Raw genomic sequence first — 15290 nt, 5'->3', positions numbered from 1 at the left:
ATGGAGCCGCGGCTGCGCGCACCCGGCCCCGCTCCTCGGCTCGCCAGCGCGAGCACCGGCAGCAGCCGCTTCCCGGGGGGCAGAGGAAGGCCCCGAGGCCGATCTCCGCTGCGTCACCCCGGCAGCTGCTGCAGCCCCCCGTGCTCCCCAGCCCCGCCAGCTCGCTCGCCCTGCCCTGCGCGGCGAGGCTGTCACCGGAGCTGGGAGCTGGTGTGACACCGTGATGCTACGCAGCTGGCCGCCGCCGCCGCCGCTGCCTGCCACCTGCGCTTTATTTCTCCCTGACGTGCCGGGGGAGGAAGCCTCAGAGTCTCTGGGCTCGGGTCCGAGCCGAGCTGGCAGCCCCCTGGGGTAGCTGCTCCCTGGCAGCCCCGGTCACGGCACAGAGCCCCGTGCAGCCAGGCTGTTACCCGCGGAGCCCTCGCTAATGGTGCTTTGCTGGGATCTCCAGCCATCTGCTAGTTGTTAGTGGCCTCGTTTCTCTGCAGCTGATGTCCCTTGTCTCCGGGCTGCACATCTGTGCCGTTATCCTCGCTCCTTCACCCCAGCCACCAGCGCAGGGTGTGCTGAGCAGCCTGAAGCCAGCCCTGCCTGCCTGCTGCGGCCTGCTAGCAGCACCGAGCGCAGGCAAGGGGCTTTAGTTTCCCGCCTGTCTAACCGAAGGAGGATCGGGCCCCGCCAGGCTCTGGTCGGGCTGTTTGTTTTCCTCTCGCTCGGTCTGCACAGATGCAAACGACACGGACGGGTCCCAGGACAGCTATGGATTACGTGACTTGGCCACAGCCGTGCAGGCTGTGTTTTCGCTGCCAGAAAAGCAGAGAGAGGATTTAATGCAGAATAAGTGGCGCATATTAACTATCCCGCTGTCAGATCCTCCTAGGGAAACGGATTTGTAATTCCTCCGCACGGTGAACTAGGTGAGAACAAGGCTGGCCGCGGCTGCGGTGTTGGCCTCCGCTGCTCGGTAGAGTACAGCTGTCTTGTTCCACTGGAAAGTCACAGCGTGACAGCTACCATGTGCTCCGCGTCCGACTGTAAAAACACAGCACATTGTGCGTGTGTGCGTGTGTGCAGTGACGGCGGTATCGCGGCGAGTTTGGGGCAGAAAGCGAAACAGCTGCCGGCCCCGGCACACCAAACCCTCCTCCGGCACCCGCAGGCATCTCTCCCCATCTCACCTTAAGGAGCACAGGAGCCGGGATACGTTTTTCCTCACGTTTATTTTAAAGAGGCGGCTCATTTAACACTCTGGGCAGTCTTCAAATATAAATAACCTGTACAGCACGTCTCCATGTTGCCGAGGAATAAATTACACTTCTGGGTGCCCCCTCCCTTGCTTCCCTTTGATGTTATTGCCGCGGACGCATGTGTATGTGTATGTGTATGTGTACGTGTATGTGTACGTGTATGTGTACATGTATGTATACGTGTACGTGTACGTGCGCAGCTCAGCCCGCAGCCGCCCCGCTGCGAGGGCAGCCCGGGTCGCCCCTCAGCTCCCAGCCCGCTTCCCAGCCGCGGCCGCCCGCGGAGCCCCGCTGCCGGGGCCCGGTGTCGGTGCGGGGCAGCGGGGCGGTGCCCGCCGCCGGCCCTGCCCGCGCGGGGCGAGGCGCGGTGGGCGCGGGCCGGGGCCGGGCCGGGGCCGCTCCAGCGCCGCCGCCGCCGCCGCCGCCGGTTGAGCGGCCCGGGGCGGGGGCGGGGGCCCGGGGCCGCGGCGCCGCGGCCTCACCTGCGGCGGGAGGGGCGGGGGGGCGGGAGCGAGCGCGGCGCCGCCCCCCCCCGCCCCGCGCTCCGCCGCCGCCCGCCGCCGCCGCCGCCGTCTCCCCCGCGCCTCCAAGATGCCCGGGCAGCGGCGGGGAGGCTGCCGCAGCCCGCCGGTAGGTAGCGGCCCCGGGGGAGCGGGGCGGGTCCCGGGCCCGGGCCTGGGCGCGGGGGAGGGGGGCACCGAGCCCGGCGGCGGAGCGCGGGGCCCCGGCGCGGCCCTTCCCGGGCTTCCCGAGGGTTTGCAGCAAGTGGCGGCGGGGGGGGCTCCTGCCCTGCCCTGCCCTTCCCGGGAGCCGGTGCCGGTGGCGGCTCCCCGCTCAGCTCCCCCGGCTGCAAACTGCGTTTGCGAAGGCGCCCCGCCGCCTTCCGCCGCTCGGCGGGGAGACCGGGGGGGCCCGGCCCCGGCCCCGGCCCCGGCGGGCAGCGCCGACCCCGCGCCCCCCCCCGGCCCCGGCGGGCTGCCCGGAGCCCTCCCGCCGGCCGGCGGGGCTCGTCCCCCGCGGGAGAGGGGACCGGTCGCCCTCCCGCGCCAGGCCGCCTCTCCCCGCCGGCTGCAGTAACGCCCCCCGCCCCGCCGCTCCCCGCCGCACCCCGTCTGCCTCGGAGCCCCCCGGCTTTGGGCTGCGGGCTCCCGCCGGCGGCGGCGGGGCGCTGGGTGCGGAGCCGCTGCCTCCCGGCTGCCCCCGTTTTCCTTCCCGGCAGCGCGGCGCGGCTGCGGCCGTGGCGAAGTTTGGTTCAGCGGCAGTTAAGCGGTAACGGCGGCCTCGGGAATCGTGCGGGCTTCTTGCAGAGCAAGAGGGAAGAAACGGGCGTGTGTCCTGCATCTGCTGCGCAAGCCCCTCCGTTGCGCCGCGAGCCTGGGCAGTATTTCTTGGGATATTGCTCTGGCGTTTTACTGCCTCTGTTCTTGCGGATATTATTGCTAGTCTGGAAGCGGAGCATGTTTTGCTCGCTCTGAGAATCTGTTGAGCTGTTAGAAAACGTCCCTGAGTGACACGCGAGAGCTGAATTTCCTCGTCCTCACGCTTTATTTATGTGTCGTGCCTCCAAAAACGTATCAACCGCATATTTTATTGCTCTAATGTGCACAACTGAAGATTGTTGTAATGTAGCTCGGGCGGCAAAGGGCCGTTCTGCTGAACGGGTTGTGGAGTTTCTGGAGAGGGCAAATGGGTCTTGCTTGCTCCATAATTTCCTCAAGTCTTGACACGCCGGGGCGTTAATGGCTCCGGCTCTGCCCGCCCTGCCTGGCTTTCGCCCAGGCCTCCTCGCGCTCTCGAGTGAGCCCTGAAACCTCGGCTCAGCCTTTGTTGTTGGAAGGCGGCTTCAAGGAGACCGGCTCTGCTGGAGGAGCTGCCGCAGCCGGAGCGGAGCTGGCAGCCGGTGCCCGCCGGAGCGCTGCGCGTCGCGCTGAGGCATCGCTGGCTCCCCGGTGGCGTCGGCTCAGCGGCCGGATCACCGCCGCCAACCCACCACCCTGCGTGCACGGGGTCGAGCGGGGGCTTGAGCTGCTCCTTGACCCTTATAATAAGATCAGCGGTGCCCGCCCTTCCTTATCTCCCCTGCTCCGGCGAGGCGGCGGTGCGCAGCGGCACTCGGTTTGTGCTGGCGGGGGCCGTGGCGGGGCTGCCTGCGGAGGGATGGGTGGCCGGCGGCGGGCAGAGCCCTCCGGCTTCTGCAGGTGCCATGGGCTCTGTGCTGTGGCTGTCGCTGCTGCCTTCCGCCTGCTAGCAGCACGCTCGAAACTCCTCGCTCGGCTCATGCCCCTAACGAGGGGGTGATAAAGCTAGCCACGAAACGGGAGGAAGGGGCAGCGGTGTCGGAATGCTCTCGCGGCCAAGGGGGTATTCCTTCAGGATGCTCCTGGGAAAAGACAGTGAGTGGGATAGAAATAGGAGGAGGAAGAATGAACGTCAGCGGCAGAAGCAGTTGCATCGGTTCAGGCAGGTGGTGGTGTTGCTACAGAGCCCTGGGTGTGCCGGCTGCTTGGCGAGCGATCGGAGACGGGTCCGTGCCCTGCGGAGCCTTTTGCGGCATCGGGTGAAAGCAGCGCCTGCGTGCAGCCGGGGCCGAGAGCCCTGCTGCCTGTTTTGTAAACGTGGCTTTAGAAAAAGAAATGAAGTTGCAGTCCGGGTGATGAGTTCCCTCCCCTGAAGAGCGTGCTCGCAGGCGGCGGCGCGCCAGCGGCCTTGTTGGCACAGGCACAGCTTGGGGGGTGATGTGCGAACAGTTTGTGTGTCGTTGCATATATATATATATATATACGTGTTTGTAAGCAGGGTGGGATTGTCCTTGAGACCACGTGAGATTGATAAATGACTTATTTTTAAAAACCGGGATTGTCTTGTCACTTGATCGTCTCCTCTAGCAGATGGGGAGACGTCTCTCCAAACCGGCGCTCGGGTTTTTCGTCCGGAATCCCCTGGGCCGCGGCTCTGCGTGGGTTTCCGCGCAGGCAGCGGCTGGGGCCGCTGAAGGGGAGGGTGGGGGCTCTGAGCCCGTTATCTCTCAGGTCGGCTCCTGACTGCTGGGAGTCATCGCACCTCGGAGGCTGGTCGCTGGAGAGACCGTGGCGCTCGGCTGTCCCGTCGGGGACGCTGGAACCAGAATTCCTCTGCAGGCTGCACAGCCGGTTCTTTAAATGAAGCTAATAAGCAGTGTGATTATTTTGTACCTCTGGAGGGAGTTACTGCTTCCGATAACATACCCACCTTCGCTTGCTCAAAATCTCCCTGAGGCTGGCTAGCAGAGCATTTCAGGAGGGCTGGTGGCTCCAGAGGACGCTCCCCTGCGCATCCCCCTCTGGGGGGACAAACAGCGCTGGGGAGATTCGGGGTCAGGGCCTGGTCTCCTTGCCAGGGCTTGAACCTGTGCTGCTGCTTTTGCTTGTTTTTGATGTTCTTCCCCTGGAAAATGAGTGCATGTTGCAGCTTAATGAGTGCCTGGCTTTACCGTCATCTTTTGCGAATGAGCAACTCCATCAGCCTTTCCGACTAACGAGAGGACGCGGCAGGGAAGCTGATGACTGGCCTCCCTCAGCTGCCTCTTCCAGCGCGATGCCTTGCCGCTGCGGAGCCCGGGGTCCCGAAAATGCCAGGGCAGGGAGGTCACCGGCGGGGAGAATGGGACGTCTGTGTGCTGCTGAAAGCTGCCTTGTGCCGTGCGAGGGCGGCGCGGCCTGGACCGCGGCTGCCGGCGGGGCTCTGGCAGCCCGAGCGGCGCTGGGGAGGGAGCGTCTCGCCCCTCGGATCCTGTGCCGCCTTCCTGTTTTCTTACGCGTGGCCGCTAGAAAACATCGCGTTAGCTCTTTTTGCCAGCGGCCCAGGACCTGCCTCTCGTCCGCTGGGTGCTGAGCCCTGAGCCCGCGGCTCGTGTCGTCCTTGGAGGTGATACGGGGGCAGAGCTGGGCACGCTGCAGCCCTGGCTTTGCGGGTGGAGGCGGCGGAGACCTGCCAGCATCCGTGAGATGTGCAGTGCTCCGTGGCTTCGGCGTCTGCCCTCCCCCCTGCTCCTCATCCCAGCCCCAAGCGGGCTGGGGAGCGTGGCTGGCGGCAGAATAGCTCCTTTTGTGCCTCTGGACACGCTGGCCTTTCTCAGGAAGCAGCTTATTGTATTCGCTGGCTGCGCCAGGCTCCGTCATTGCCTCCGCTCGCTGCCTGCGCTCCGTCCCTGCGCGTGGGCTGCCCTCAGCCCTGCCCGCTGCGGGCAGCGCCAGGCCCTGGGTCCGAGAGGGTCCTGCGGGCGGGAGGCCGTGGCTAGGACGGGGACATCCTTGCCCTTGCGCAGCGGGGCTCCCGCCTCGCTGCTGGGGGTGGAAGGCTGCGCCCCTCGGCAATGCCCACCAGCACGGCGAGGAGAGGAGCGGGGTGCTGCCCCTCAGGACCCCGCTGGTGAGGGGACGGGGCTTGGCGGTGGAAAGCTTGGGGTGCCCGGCTGCCCCTCGCCCGCTGGGCTGGAGCTCTTTGCCCCGCACAGCCTGGCTGTGCTGCGCCCCTTGGCTCTGTGCTGGGTAACAGCCTGCCCCGCGGGGCTGGGGTGCCCCCGGACCTGGCGCAGGGTCTCGGGGTGGGGGGTCAGGCATGCCTGTCTCAGTTTGGACCTCTTTTTGTCTTCTCTCCGTGCCCTCTTTCAGCTCTGTGGTGCCGGTCTGCCTTCGCACCGCTCGCTTGTCCCCACGTCACCGGCTGGGCTTGGCTTCCTCCCCGAGCAAACAAACCTGGCGTGCCTCCGGGCGCCGGAAAGGCAGGGGACATCCCTCTGCCGCCCCTTTCCCCTGCTCCTCTCCTGCCTTCGGAGTCCTCCTCGCAGCCGGGCTCAAGCTCTCATCCCTCTCACATTGTCCCCCCGGCAGCGTCCCCCTTTCCCTCCCCCCGTGATGTCCCTTCTTCTGCGCAGGGATGTTTGTAGGGGATGCGGGCGGTCCCAAATGTCACCTGCTGTCACACCAGTGGCTGCTGCCAGAGCCCAGGACGAGGGAGGGGACGCTGCACCGTCGCAGGTGCCGTCGCTTCCCCATCACCCAGGTGCAGGGGAGAAGCCTGCCGTGCTCTGTGGCTCCAAGGCTGCTCCCTGCCCGGGCCCGGGCTGCCCTGGCACAGCCCAGGCGTGTTCGGGGCTGTGCTGAACCAGGGCAGTCTTTTCAGTTGAAGTGGAAGCGGCTCGCGGGATTCGGAGGGTGTTTCCCGATGAAAACCGTGTTTATTATTTAAAACTGTGCTGGCTGGGATGCGTCCAAGCGGAGGAGCGTGCTCGGTAGCCTGCTGCAAGCAACCTGGCCCGATTCGCGGACGCCTGCTCTTCCCCGGCGGGGTGCTGGCCGTGGGGTTTGTTTCCTTTCGGGCATTTCCCGCGGGATTTCCGCACTTCGAAAGGAAGAGGGTGCGGATGGGATCTGGTGCCAATGCAGTCTTCAGCCGGAGTGCCCCGTGGATGAACGGGGACGCTTGCTCTCACCGCTGCGGATTGGAAGTGATGCCAGATTTTTTGCTCTCTGAATTTAAGAGTAGAGAGACTAAATAGATGGGGGTTTGTTTTGTGGTTTTTTTGTTGTTTGTTTGTTTTGGTTGGTGTGGGTTTTTTTGGTTTGTTTTCTTTTTCCGTTTGTTTGTTTTTTTAGTAGCTGTTGCAGACTTGGATGCTGCAAGCTGTCAGGTCCCAAACCTGTGTATTTTGTATCTCTCTCTATCCGGACTCTACTTGAGAGGGAAAAGGAAAAGCCAGTAGCTTGTGAAAAACCAGCGTGAGAAATAATAGGAAACCTGCTACGTCAGCGAGAAACTGAGGGCAAATCCAAGAGATGCTTTTTGCAGGCTGTGCAAGAAAACATTTAGCAGGTCTGTGTGCCAGCTCTGCACGAGTGACTCGTCGTACGTCCGGAGCCCCAAGGCTTTGCCTGCTTTCCGTGACGTGGCTCGAGATCCTGAAATGAAAGGGGCTCTGTGCCTTTGCAGAATGTTATTACTATTGTTTATAAGTGGAATTCATGTCTAAGAGGGAAGTGAATTGCTGGGTCTGTTTGTTTATTCCTCATTTTGCAGACACGGGAGCTAGACCACAGTGGGGTAATGGCCTAGAAATTAAATTTCATTTTAATACGCAAACCCAATTTTGAGCTGGTTGACCGAAGGGGAAAAAATTAACTTCAGACAGCAGGCAGAGGTCGTCTTGAAGTAGGATTCAAGCACAGCATAATAAATGCAAGCTGGCTGAAGATCTGTACGGAGTAAAGAGAAGATGCGCACCCCCCCCCCCCCCCGAGATGCAGCCGTGCAGCATCCTTCGGCAGCAAGTCGGAGATGGCGTGGAATAAATTAGCTTTTGCTTTCTCAAGGAGGCACAGAGCGAGTTAAATGTGGTTCATGGACAATCGTCAGAAGAACCCCACTAAATCTGGTTGTGTAACTGGGCTGATTAAAATTAAGCAGGGTAAGGCTATCTAATTATGCTCAAGTACCTGAAGCAGGGGGAGGGCTGGGGCAGCCGCGGAGCTCGGCGCTGGCGTGAGGCTGTGAGCAGCCGCTCGGGTTCGCTGCCCCGGCTGGGTGTCCTGGGAGCGAGGGAGGAATTCGGAGGGGCTGCTTTGAGCCGCAGGGTGACCTGACTTAACACTTGGTTAAGGAGCAGGCTGGGCTTTTTGCTGGATGCTGCGCTGGCTCAGGCTGCCGCCCGCGGCACCCGCTGTCGGGTGCTGATGCTGAGCACCCCCGTGAAGCCCCACCGTGACTCTGTGTGACAGTGGCGCTGGTGACTCCTGTGCTTGTGGTCGTGCTGCCCGAGATGCTGCACCCCCCCGCCCCTGGGGCTTTGCTTTACCCAGCCGGGGTGTCCGGGGCTCCGGCGTGCGTGTGGGACCTGCTGTCCGCCCGTCTGGCTCAGCAGCTTCTCTCCAGCAGTGGCTGCAAGCAGATGCTTTGGGAGAGGGCATGGGGAAGCGAGGGTGGCAGGGTCTGCAGTCCCTGTGCAGGGGGGAAAGGACAGGCACAGGAGCTTTGTGTCCTTTCCGTAAATGCTCCAAAGCCCTGGAGCTGGACCTGTCCTCGAACCAGTACCTGCTGGGTGATCACTGCCCTGGTACTGTGGCTTCGGATGAGGTCTCTGCACCTCTTCTTGCTTCTTGCATTCAGCTGAAATCTCATTCAAGAAAACACTGTTTGTTTTTATTTTTTTTTTTTTTTTTTTACTGTGAGATTGGCCAAATGCTGGCACAGGCTGCCCAGAGAGGCTGTGGAGTCTCCATCCATGGAGATATTCAAAACCCAACAGGCCACGGTCCTGGGCAGCCTGCTCCAGGTGATCCGCGTGAGCAGGGGTCGGTCTCCATCCCCAGAGGTCCCTGCAGACCTCAGCGTTTCTGTGACTCGGTTTCTCACCTGAGCGTCCCTGGGAGCGTGGTGGGCCCCGTGGCTTAGCGTGGTGCCTCGTGGTCCCCAGGGAGGAGGGATGCAGTGGATTCGGCGCTCGCCTTGCAACACAGAAGGCTGGGAGAGCTGACGGCCATGCGCTGTCGTCTCCTAGGATTTAGCGGCGAGAGAGCTCCATCAGCCTGTTAGTCCGTGTGGTTATTACTAGAGGTGGTGTCTCTCCTTGGAGTGATTTGCTTGGACCAAGTGGAGCCCAGACACGAAGGGGGCCTATTGCCAAGCTGTTAAAAGGGAATTCAATATTGGGGACTGCAGTCTGGAGGGGATGCGCATCTCAGGGGAGCAAGGCGCCGGCGGGTGTGCTCCTGGCGAACGAGGGACAGTCGATGTCCCCGAAACAGCGGGTAAGCGTTGCTGGGAGCCCCCTCCTCTGGGGCGAGGAAGGAGGGGACGCGCTGTCCCCGCGAGCCCAGCACGTGCGAGTGTGGGGCTGCTCATCAGCAATGTAATTGGAAGAACAGTTGTTAAAATACAGGGAGGAAAGGGGAGATGATGCCCCAGGTCCAGAGGTGACCCAAACAGCCGGGTTTATGGCTGGGGAGGGAAGAGATCGAAGGAAATAATAAACCCCTTCAGTGCTGGGACGTTGCTGAGAGAAGGGCCCTGGGGGGCGTGGGTGGCCCTATGGGTGACGCGCTGGGTGTCAGCACTGGGTGGACGTCGGATGTTCCTGCTTTGCAGCCTGTGTCCTAGGCCAGAGGAGAGAAAAACTCTTCCAGGCAGTTATGGGGGAGCTGAGCAAGGAAAGCATCCTGCATTTAGGAATTCTTTTAATCCTTTAGCCCAGTGCCTGTAAGGGCAGCAGGGGTGTCTAGAGGAGTCGTTCTGCATGGTCTGTCTAGCTCTGCTGCCTGCTCAGCTCCCCCAGAATAGCCAGGAAATTCAGATGAGAAGCAAGGCATGGATTTGCAATGGTGTGCATGACAAATTGCTGGAAAAAGGGAGGTGGTGATGCTCCAGAAGTGTGCTCTGCTGGGCTCCGAAGGCGCCCAGGCAATGGGGGAAGTGCCAAGGCAAACCTGAGCCGAGGGCAGAATGCGGTGGCCTCTGTTATGTGTGTGATCAGGCTGTTCGAGGGGCCTTTTGGCCTTGAAACTACTGATCTTGGGGTCACCCAAGGGTTTCTGCCGCCTGGGAACAAGCCTTCTGCTGGCTGCGCTGATGTGGTGCCCCAGCTGAGCGCCGACGCGCCTGCAGGGACGGCGGCATGGCTGTCCCGCGGCACAGCACCCGCCAGCGCTGGCGTCCCTTCCTGCGGGCTCCCTGCCTCCGGCGGCGGAGCTGCAGCTCGTGCGAAGCCAGCGCGGGTGCCCGGCCCAGCCGATGGGTGCCTGTGGCTTACACCCGGAGCTGGGCAGAAGGGGCTGTGCTGCCTTTTCCCAGCTCCTCCTGTCTGTGTTGGATGGTGGGATGCACCAGCTGCGGTGGTGGGATGCACCAGGTACAGAAGAAATCCAGAAGCTCTGAATTGTTGCAGGAGTACATTGGCTCAGGCCATGTAAAGGCATTTTGTTTATGTTAAAGCATCCAGTGTGTTCTTAAAGCTAGCGCTGGGGACCCGCTGGAGTTCCTCCGGCAGCACGTCCTGCGAGCAGGCTGCACGCACGTCGGCTGTCTCTGAACCCTGTCTGTAAACACGGCGGGCTCGTTTAGGCAGCCCTCGTGTTGCCAAGGGCTTCTCCGATGATCGCTTGGCTTTAGTGCTCGCGTTGTCTTCTCATTGCTGCAAGCAGCTCCCCCAGAGCTGAACAGTTTGTACAGGGGTTGGAGCACAGAGCAAGGATCCTGACCGGCTCTGAACCTCTGCTTGCAAGGTCCTGAGCTGCAGCAGAGTGCTGGAGAATGAGCCGAACTCAATTGCATTTGTTTAGCAAATTCGCCCTGATTTCTTCTGGCTTGCGCGTTGCATCATGGTACGTTTGCAGCATGCTGGGACCTGGCCTCGGCTCTCTCTGCCGATGCCTCTGTCTGCCTGCGTTGCTTTTTTCCCCTCCCAGAAATGTGCTCTGATTTTTTTGCTTGGAGGTTTTCCCTGGCTGCGGGTGGCTCCATCTCTTGCTCCCTGGTGCTGGAAGCGTTTGTGTGCCTGTAGGAAGGAGGAACGGGCTGGGCTTTGCCTTGCAGGAGGGTGGTGGGTGCTGAGCTGCACAACTTGGGGCCTTTTCTGTGATGAGCAACCCCGGCCATAATCACCTTCTTGCTTGGCGCGTTTCTTCTCCTTCATGGCTGGTGGGTGGGAGATGTCCTCTGGGATCTCCGCTGGCCCCACGACCATGCCTGAGGTTCTCCTGAGCCCCTGCTTTTCTGTGCATTGCCTCTGACGCTTGCTTTCCTCCTGGGAAATCTCCCATTTCTTCCTCGACGAGGGCTGGCCTCTCCCAGGGACAGGCTCCTCTTCTTTATCCTCTCTGGGATTTTTCTTCTCAGCTCCTGAATCCAGACTTGACGTTTTCCCACTTCCCTGTTCTCCCTTGAAATCGTGGTCCTTCCCTCGGCTTCCTAACGCATCCCCTCCCTGCCCCATCCCGTCTCCCTGCCCTCCGCTGCTCCCTCCCGCCCCGGCGGCCACAGCCGCCACAGAGAAATGCTCTGCAGCCGTTTCATGGTCGGACCAGGAGGATTTCTTCCTCGTGCCCTGCTAGAGATGTTCTCTCCTGTTCATTGCTTGCAGTACAGGCTTATTTCAGCTCTTCTTGTGTCTCCTCCCTTCTCCGCTCCTGTTTCCCCACCACCATGCCCTGGCTCTCCCTTGTCTCTTTTCAAGCCCGTTGCAGTTGCTCTCCCATTGCTGGTGGCTCCCAGGCTGGGTTTCCCCATCCTTTCTCCTTCCGAGCCTCTGCCACCCTCCTGACACGGAGGGCCTCCCGATTGCTCCTGCCGTGCCAGGGCCGCGTCCTGCGCCGTGCCCTGGCCATGCTTCCCGCTCTGCTGTTGCCCCTCTCCCCTCCCCAGCCTGGCCGTGGCTCCCGGGCTCTGCTGCGCTCGCCTCGCCTGACCCGCTGCGCACTGGAGCGAGCGCCCGGGAGGCTGCGGGCACGGGCAGAGCTCGCTGGGTCTGCAGGGAGGCAGCAAGTCCCTGCAGGTTCACGCGGGGAGCACAAAATGGGGTGCCAAGCTCTGCTGCTGAGGAGGAGGTTGCTAAATCGTCTTGCGTGCCCTTGCTAGCTTGCTCCTGGGCACTGATGCCACCCCAGCGAAGCACAGGGATGCTGCAGCTTCTGCTTTTGGTATCCCAGGCACTGGCCCAGACTCGCAGTGTTTGGGCTGCCGGTGTGCCAGCTGCGAGAGTCTGCGTCTCGTGCAAAACTTAATTTCTGAGAAGAATATTGCACTGGTCTTTGTTATGCTTTGAAAGGAGGGAGCCCAGCTTCTGGTTGTCATCAGAGGATGCTTTTTTGGGTGCTGGCTGCTGTCGCCTTCCTGGCCCCCTGTCTCCATGTGTGACACACTTGCATTTTTCTGGCATGAAATATTTCAGCCGTTTTTTGTCCCTTTTATCCGATTCATAGAATCATAGCATTATAGAATCACAGAAGTCCTTTAGCAGCGCTTCACCTCATAAATAATCATCAAGCAGCGTTCTTGCCCTGCTTGTCAGGCGGTGATTCGGCGGGTCTGCGGGGGTCATTGGTGGCAGGGCGACGTGCGTCACCGATCGAGATGCCACAGGGCTGGCGTCTCCCCAGCGCGGGGTGGCGATGCCCTCTGCCACGCCGGGGCTGCCGTGGGAGCGGACCCGGCTCCCGCGCTGGCCCCCGCGTCCCCGCCGCGCGTGGGGAGGGGAGCGGGCAGGAGAGGGGGCTCGCTCCCCTCCCCACGGCCCGAAAAGCCGCTCAGCGCTCCAGCCCTTGGTTGTGAGAGACCATGCTCTGGGCAGGCTGAACTGATTTATGTGGTTGTTTTGGTTGAGCTTTTTTTGTTTTTTTTTAAAAACTCTTTCACTCCTGCCAATACTTTCTTAAGCCTCCAGCCACTGATGCGGTCCCTGTGTGACCTGCAAAGTGCTTCACTCCCTTTAGCATCCTCGGGATTTGTGTGCATTCATTATTCGTCACCAGCCATGAGCTTTGCCATCTGTCTGCGGAGAGGCAGCGGGCTTCCCGTGGAGAATCAAGGCGGTCGGATGCTCTCGGAGGCAAAGGCGCCTCTGCATGTAAAACCCCATCTCCAGCGAGCCTCTTGCACAGCCTGTGATTATTACAAATGCAAAATACAGAGTGTTTTCTTTTTCTTTCAGATCATTAAAAGAACGCTTCAGTGTTATATAGCAGGTATTGTCTGTGCTGTGCCTCTTGTTGCTAAAAGCCGTCCTCTGCCTCCCTCCGGCAGCCCGCAGGCAGGGAGGGAGCGGGGATGGCAGGAGGAAATTACCTTTGTAGTTACCTGCTTCATCTCATGAATTGCATCTAAGGCGAGCTGGAAGGGATGGCAGGCAGATCTGTAGCCCCTGCACGCCGGCAGAATTATCTCGGCCGCCCCTTGGAGCAGGGAGGAGCGCTCCGGTGCTGCAGCATGGCAGAGCCGCGCTGGCTGGGGAGCGTGGGCTGCTGCGGGGATGGGGGGTGACGGAGGCGACCGGTTGTAATCCTGCAGGGAGCAGGGTGGGACTGGGTGAATATTCAGCGTGCCCTGGGACGCAGCCGGCGCTGGGCTTCGGAGCGGCGGGTTGGAGGGTTATGCCCTGGTCTTTCGCCGCACTCTGATCTGTTAGATGACTTGGTGAGCTGCTTGTTTCTAACCCGGCTGTGTGCGCTCAGGACCTGCCTTGTTTGCTTGGTGTTTAATCCCCACCCTGGCACGAGCCACGGGATGCGGCAGCGTAGCCTTACTCGTGTCCTGCTGATAGCCTGGCTTTGGTCAGAAACCTTCGCCTTGGTGGCAGCGGAGAAAGCCAGGGCTGCTCCCGAAGGATGCCGAGTGCTGCATTGCTGGTGGAGCATCCTGTGACGTGCCACGAAAATCGTGAGGGATCACCGCTGTGGGTGTTCGGTGGCATCCAGAGCAGAGGGAGGGACATGGGGGCAGGTGGTGGCTCTGCCATACCCGTCCCCGCTGCGTGCTGGAGCCTCCTCGCTGTACAGCACAAGCCCCTTTGCACGGGGATATTACCTTGTAGCATGCTGCATTGATAAATGCCCAGGGTGCTCGGGGCGGCAGCGGGGTTTGTGTGAGCGGCTGGAAACATGGTTCTGCTGCCCGAGCTGGTCATGCCGTGCCTGTGCACCCCCTGTCCCGTAACGCTGAGCTGTCCCTGCTGAGATCCCGCCTGGATGCAGGGTGCAGACCTTCCCAAGGCAGCGCTGTAGGCTGGGTGATAAAACCCAGCCAAGCTGGAGTTGGGAAAAGCAGAGCTTAGCGCTTGCAGGTGGGTGGGCATCACACAGTGGCGACAGCAGCAACAAGCTGAAAACACCCAGCTCCTGCAAAGGCAGCACCGCTTGCTCGCCAGTGGTCAGTGGTTTGGGAGATGAGGGAGCTACGACCCTGCCAGCAGGTCTGTGCCCCACGGCGGGGTGCGTGCAGCGCCCGCTGCTCTGCCTCCGCTCCGGTAGCAGGGTGCTTAGGGCAGGGGCTGGCTGCTGGGCTCCCCAAGCGCCTTGCTGTGAGCGTGGCAGCAAAGCAAATGCAATTGTATACAACGTATAGAAGTGATGGAGGGCTGGGAGCCTTCTCCGAAGGGACGCTAATGGTTGTGAGTCACCTCGGAGCACAGGAGCGTTTCATCTTGAAAGACTTCACATGACCTGTTTAATGCGCTGGCGAAACGTCCAGGGAGCGCTGAGGCCCCTCTGTCATTCCGCAGCGCTGGGAGGAGGACTGGGAAATCTGGCTGACGTACAGAGCACTCCCAAGGGGCCCGTGTAGGAAAATGGTTTAGAAAATTGCTGTGATCTGAAAACAAGCCTTGGTTTGTCCCTCTCTGAAATGAAGAGGTGGTAACTGTAGCGGCAGAGGATCTCTGACATCCTCTGGCCCGGCTGCGGAGGGAGGAGTGGGGTCCGCAGCTGGGCTGAGCCCTCCCCATGGGAGCCCTGCAGCAACCTGGGAGCTTTCCTCTGAGCTGGCCTGTGGCTGGTCCCGTACGGCATCGCTGGCTGCGCCCTGCTGGAGGCGAAGCAGGGCTGGGGCGCGGGCACAAACGCCGTCGCCAAACCTTCTGCGCTGGGACCCTCGGCATGTGGGTGCCCACAGCCCCCAGTGTGAGCCTGGGTGGTGCCCGGAGCTGCTGACGCTGGGAAAAACACGTCTCCGAAACACCTGCCTCGTGTGCCCGCCTCCTTTTGCAAGGGGAAACCTGAAACAGCGAAGCCCCGGGCTGATCCCGCAGCTCGCTGGCGTGTTGCTTCCCTCCGTGTCCTTCAGCCGAGGCCCGCGGGCCAAGTTACACCAGTCTGGGCGCCTCTTCCTGAACGTGGCGGGGGGGAGGGTGTGAAAGTCCAAAATATCTGCTACCTGCATTGTTTCTGCATTGGGGATTAACGCTAATTATTCCCCCATTGTCTTCAGTTCCTGCAGGAAGCCTTGTTTATCTTACCCGCTTCACCAGGAATGCAACCCCAAGGAGCCCGTGCAGATATATTTAAACTTGCACAAAGCAGCACAATA

The 15290-nt window shown here is 61.3% G+C and overlaps 1 protein-coding gene across 1 annotated transcript in view; it reads left to right on the top strand.

Annotated features, from left to right (window-relative positions):
- Positions 1 to 1826: 1826 nt before the first annotated feature.
- The window catches only part of MID2 (midline 2), a 111398-nt gene continuing 97934 nt past the window's right edge, over positions 1827 to 15290 (top strand). The window contains exon 1 of the mRNA XM_082322844.1: positions 1827 to 1877. The gene's annotated coding sequence lies outside the window, so the exon portion shown is untranslated. The remainder of the gene's footprint in view (positions 1878 to 15290) is intronic.

Source organism: Platalea leucorodia, assembly GCF_965183815.1.
Source record: "Platalea leucorodia genome assembly, chromosome: 10".
Taxonomy (NCBI): Eukaryota; Metazoa; Chordata; class Aves; order Pelecaniformes; family Threskiornithidae; genus Platalea; species Platalea leucorodia.
The sequence above is the reverse complement of the archived record's forward strand: the minus strand, read 5'-3'. Positions and strand labels throughout refer to the sequence as shown.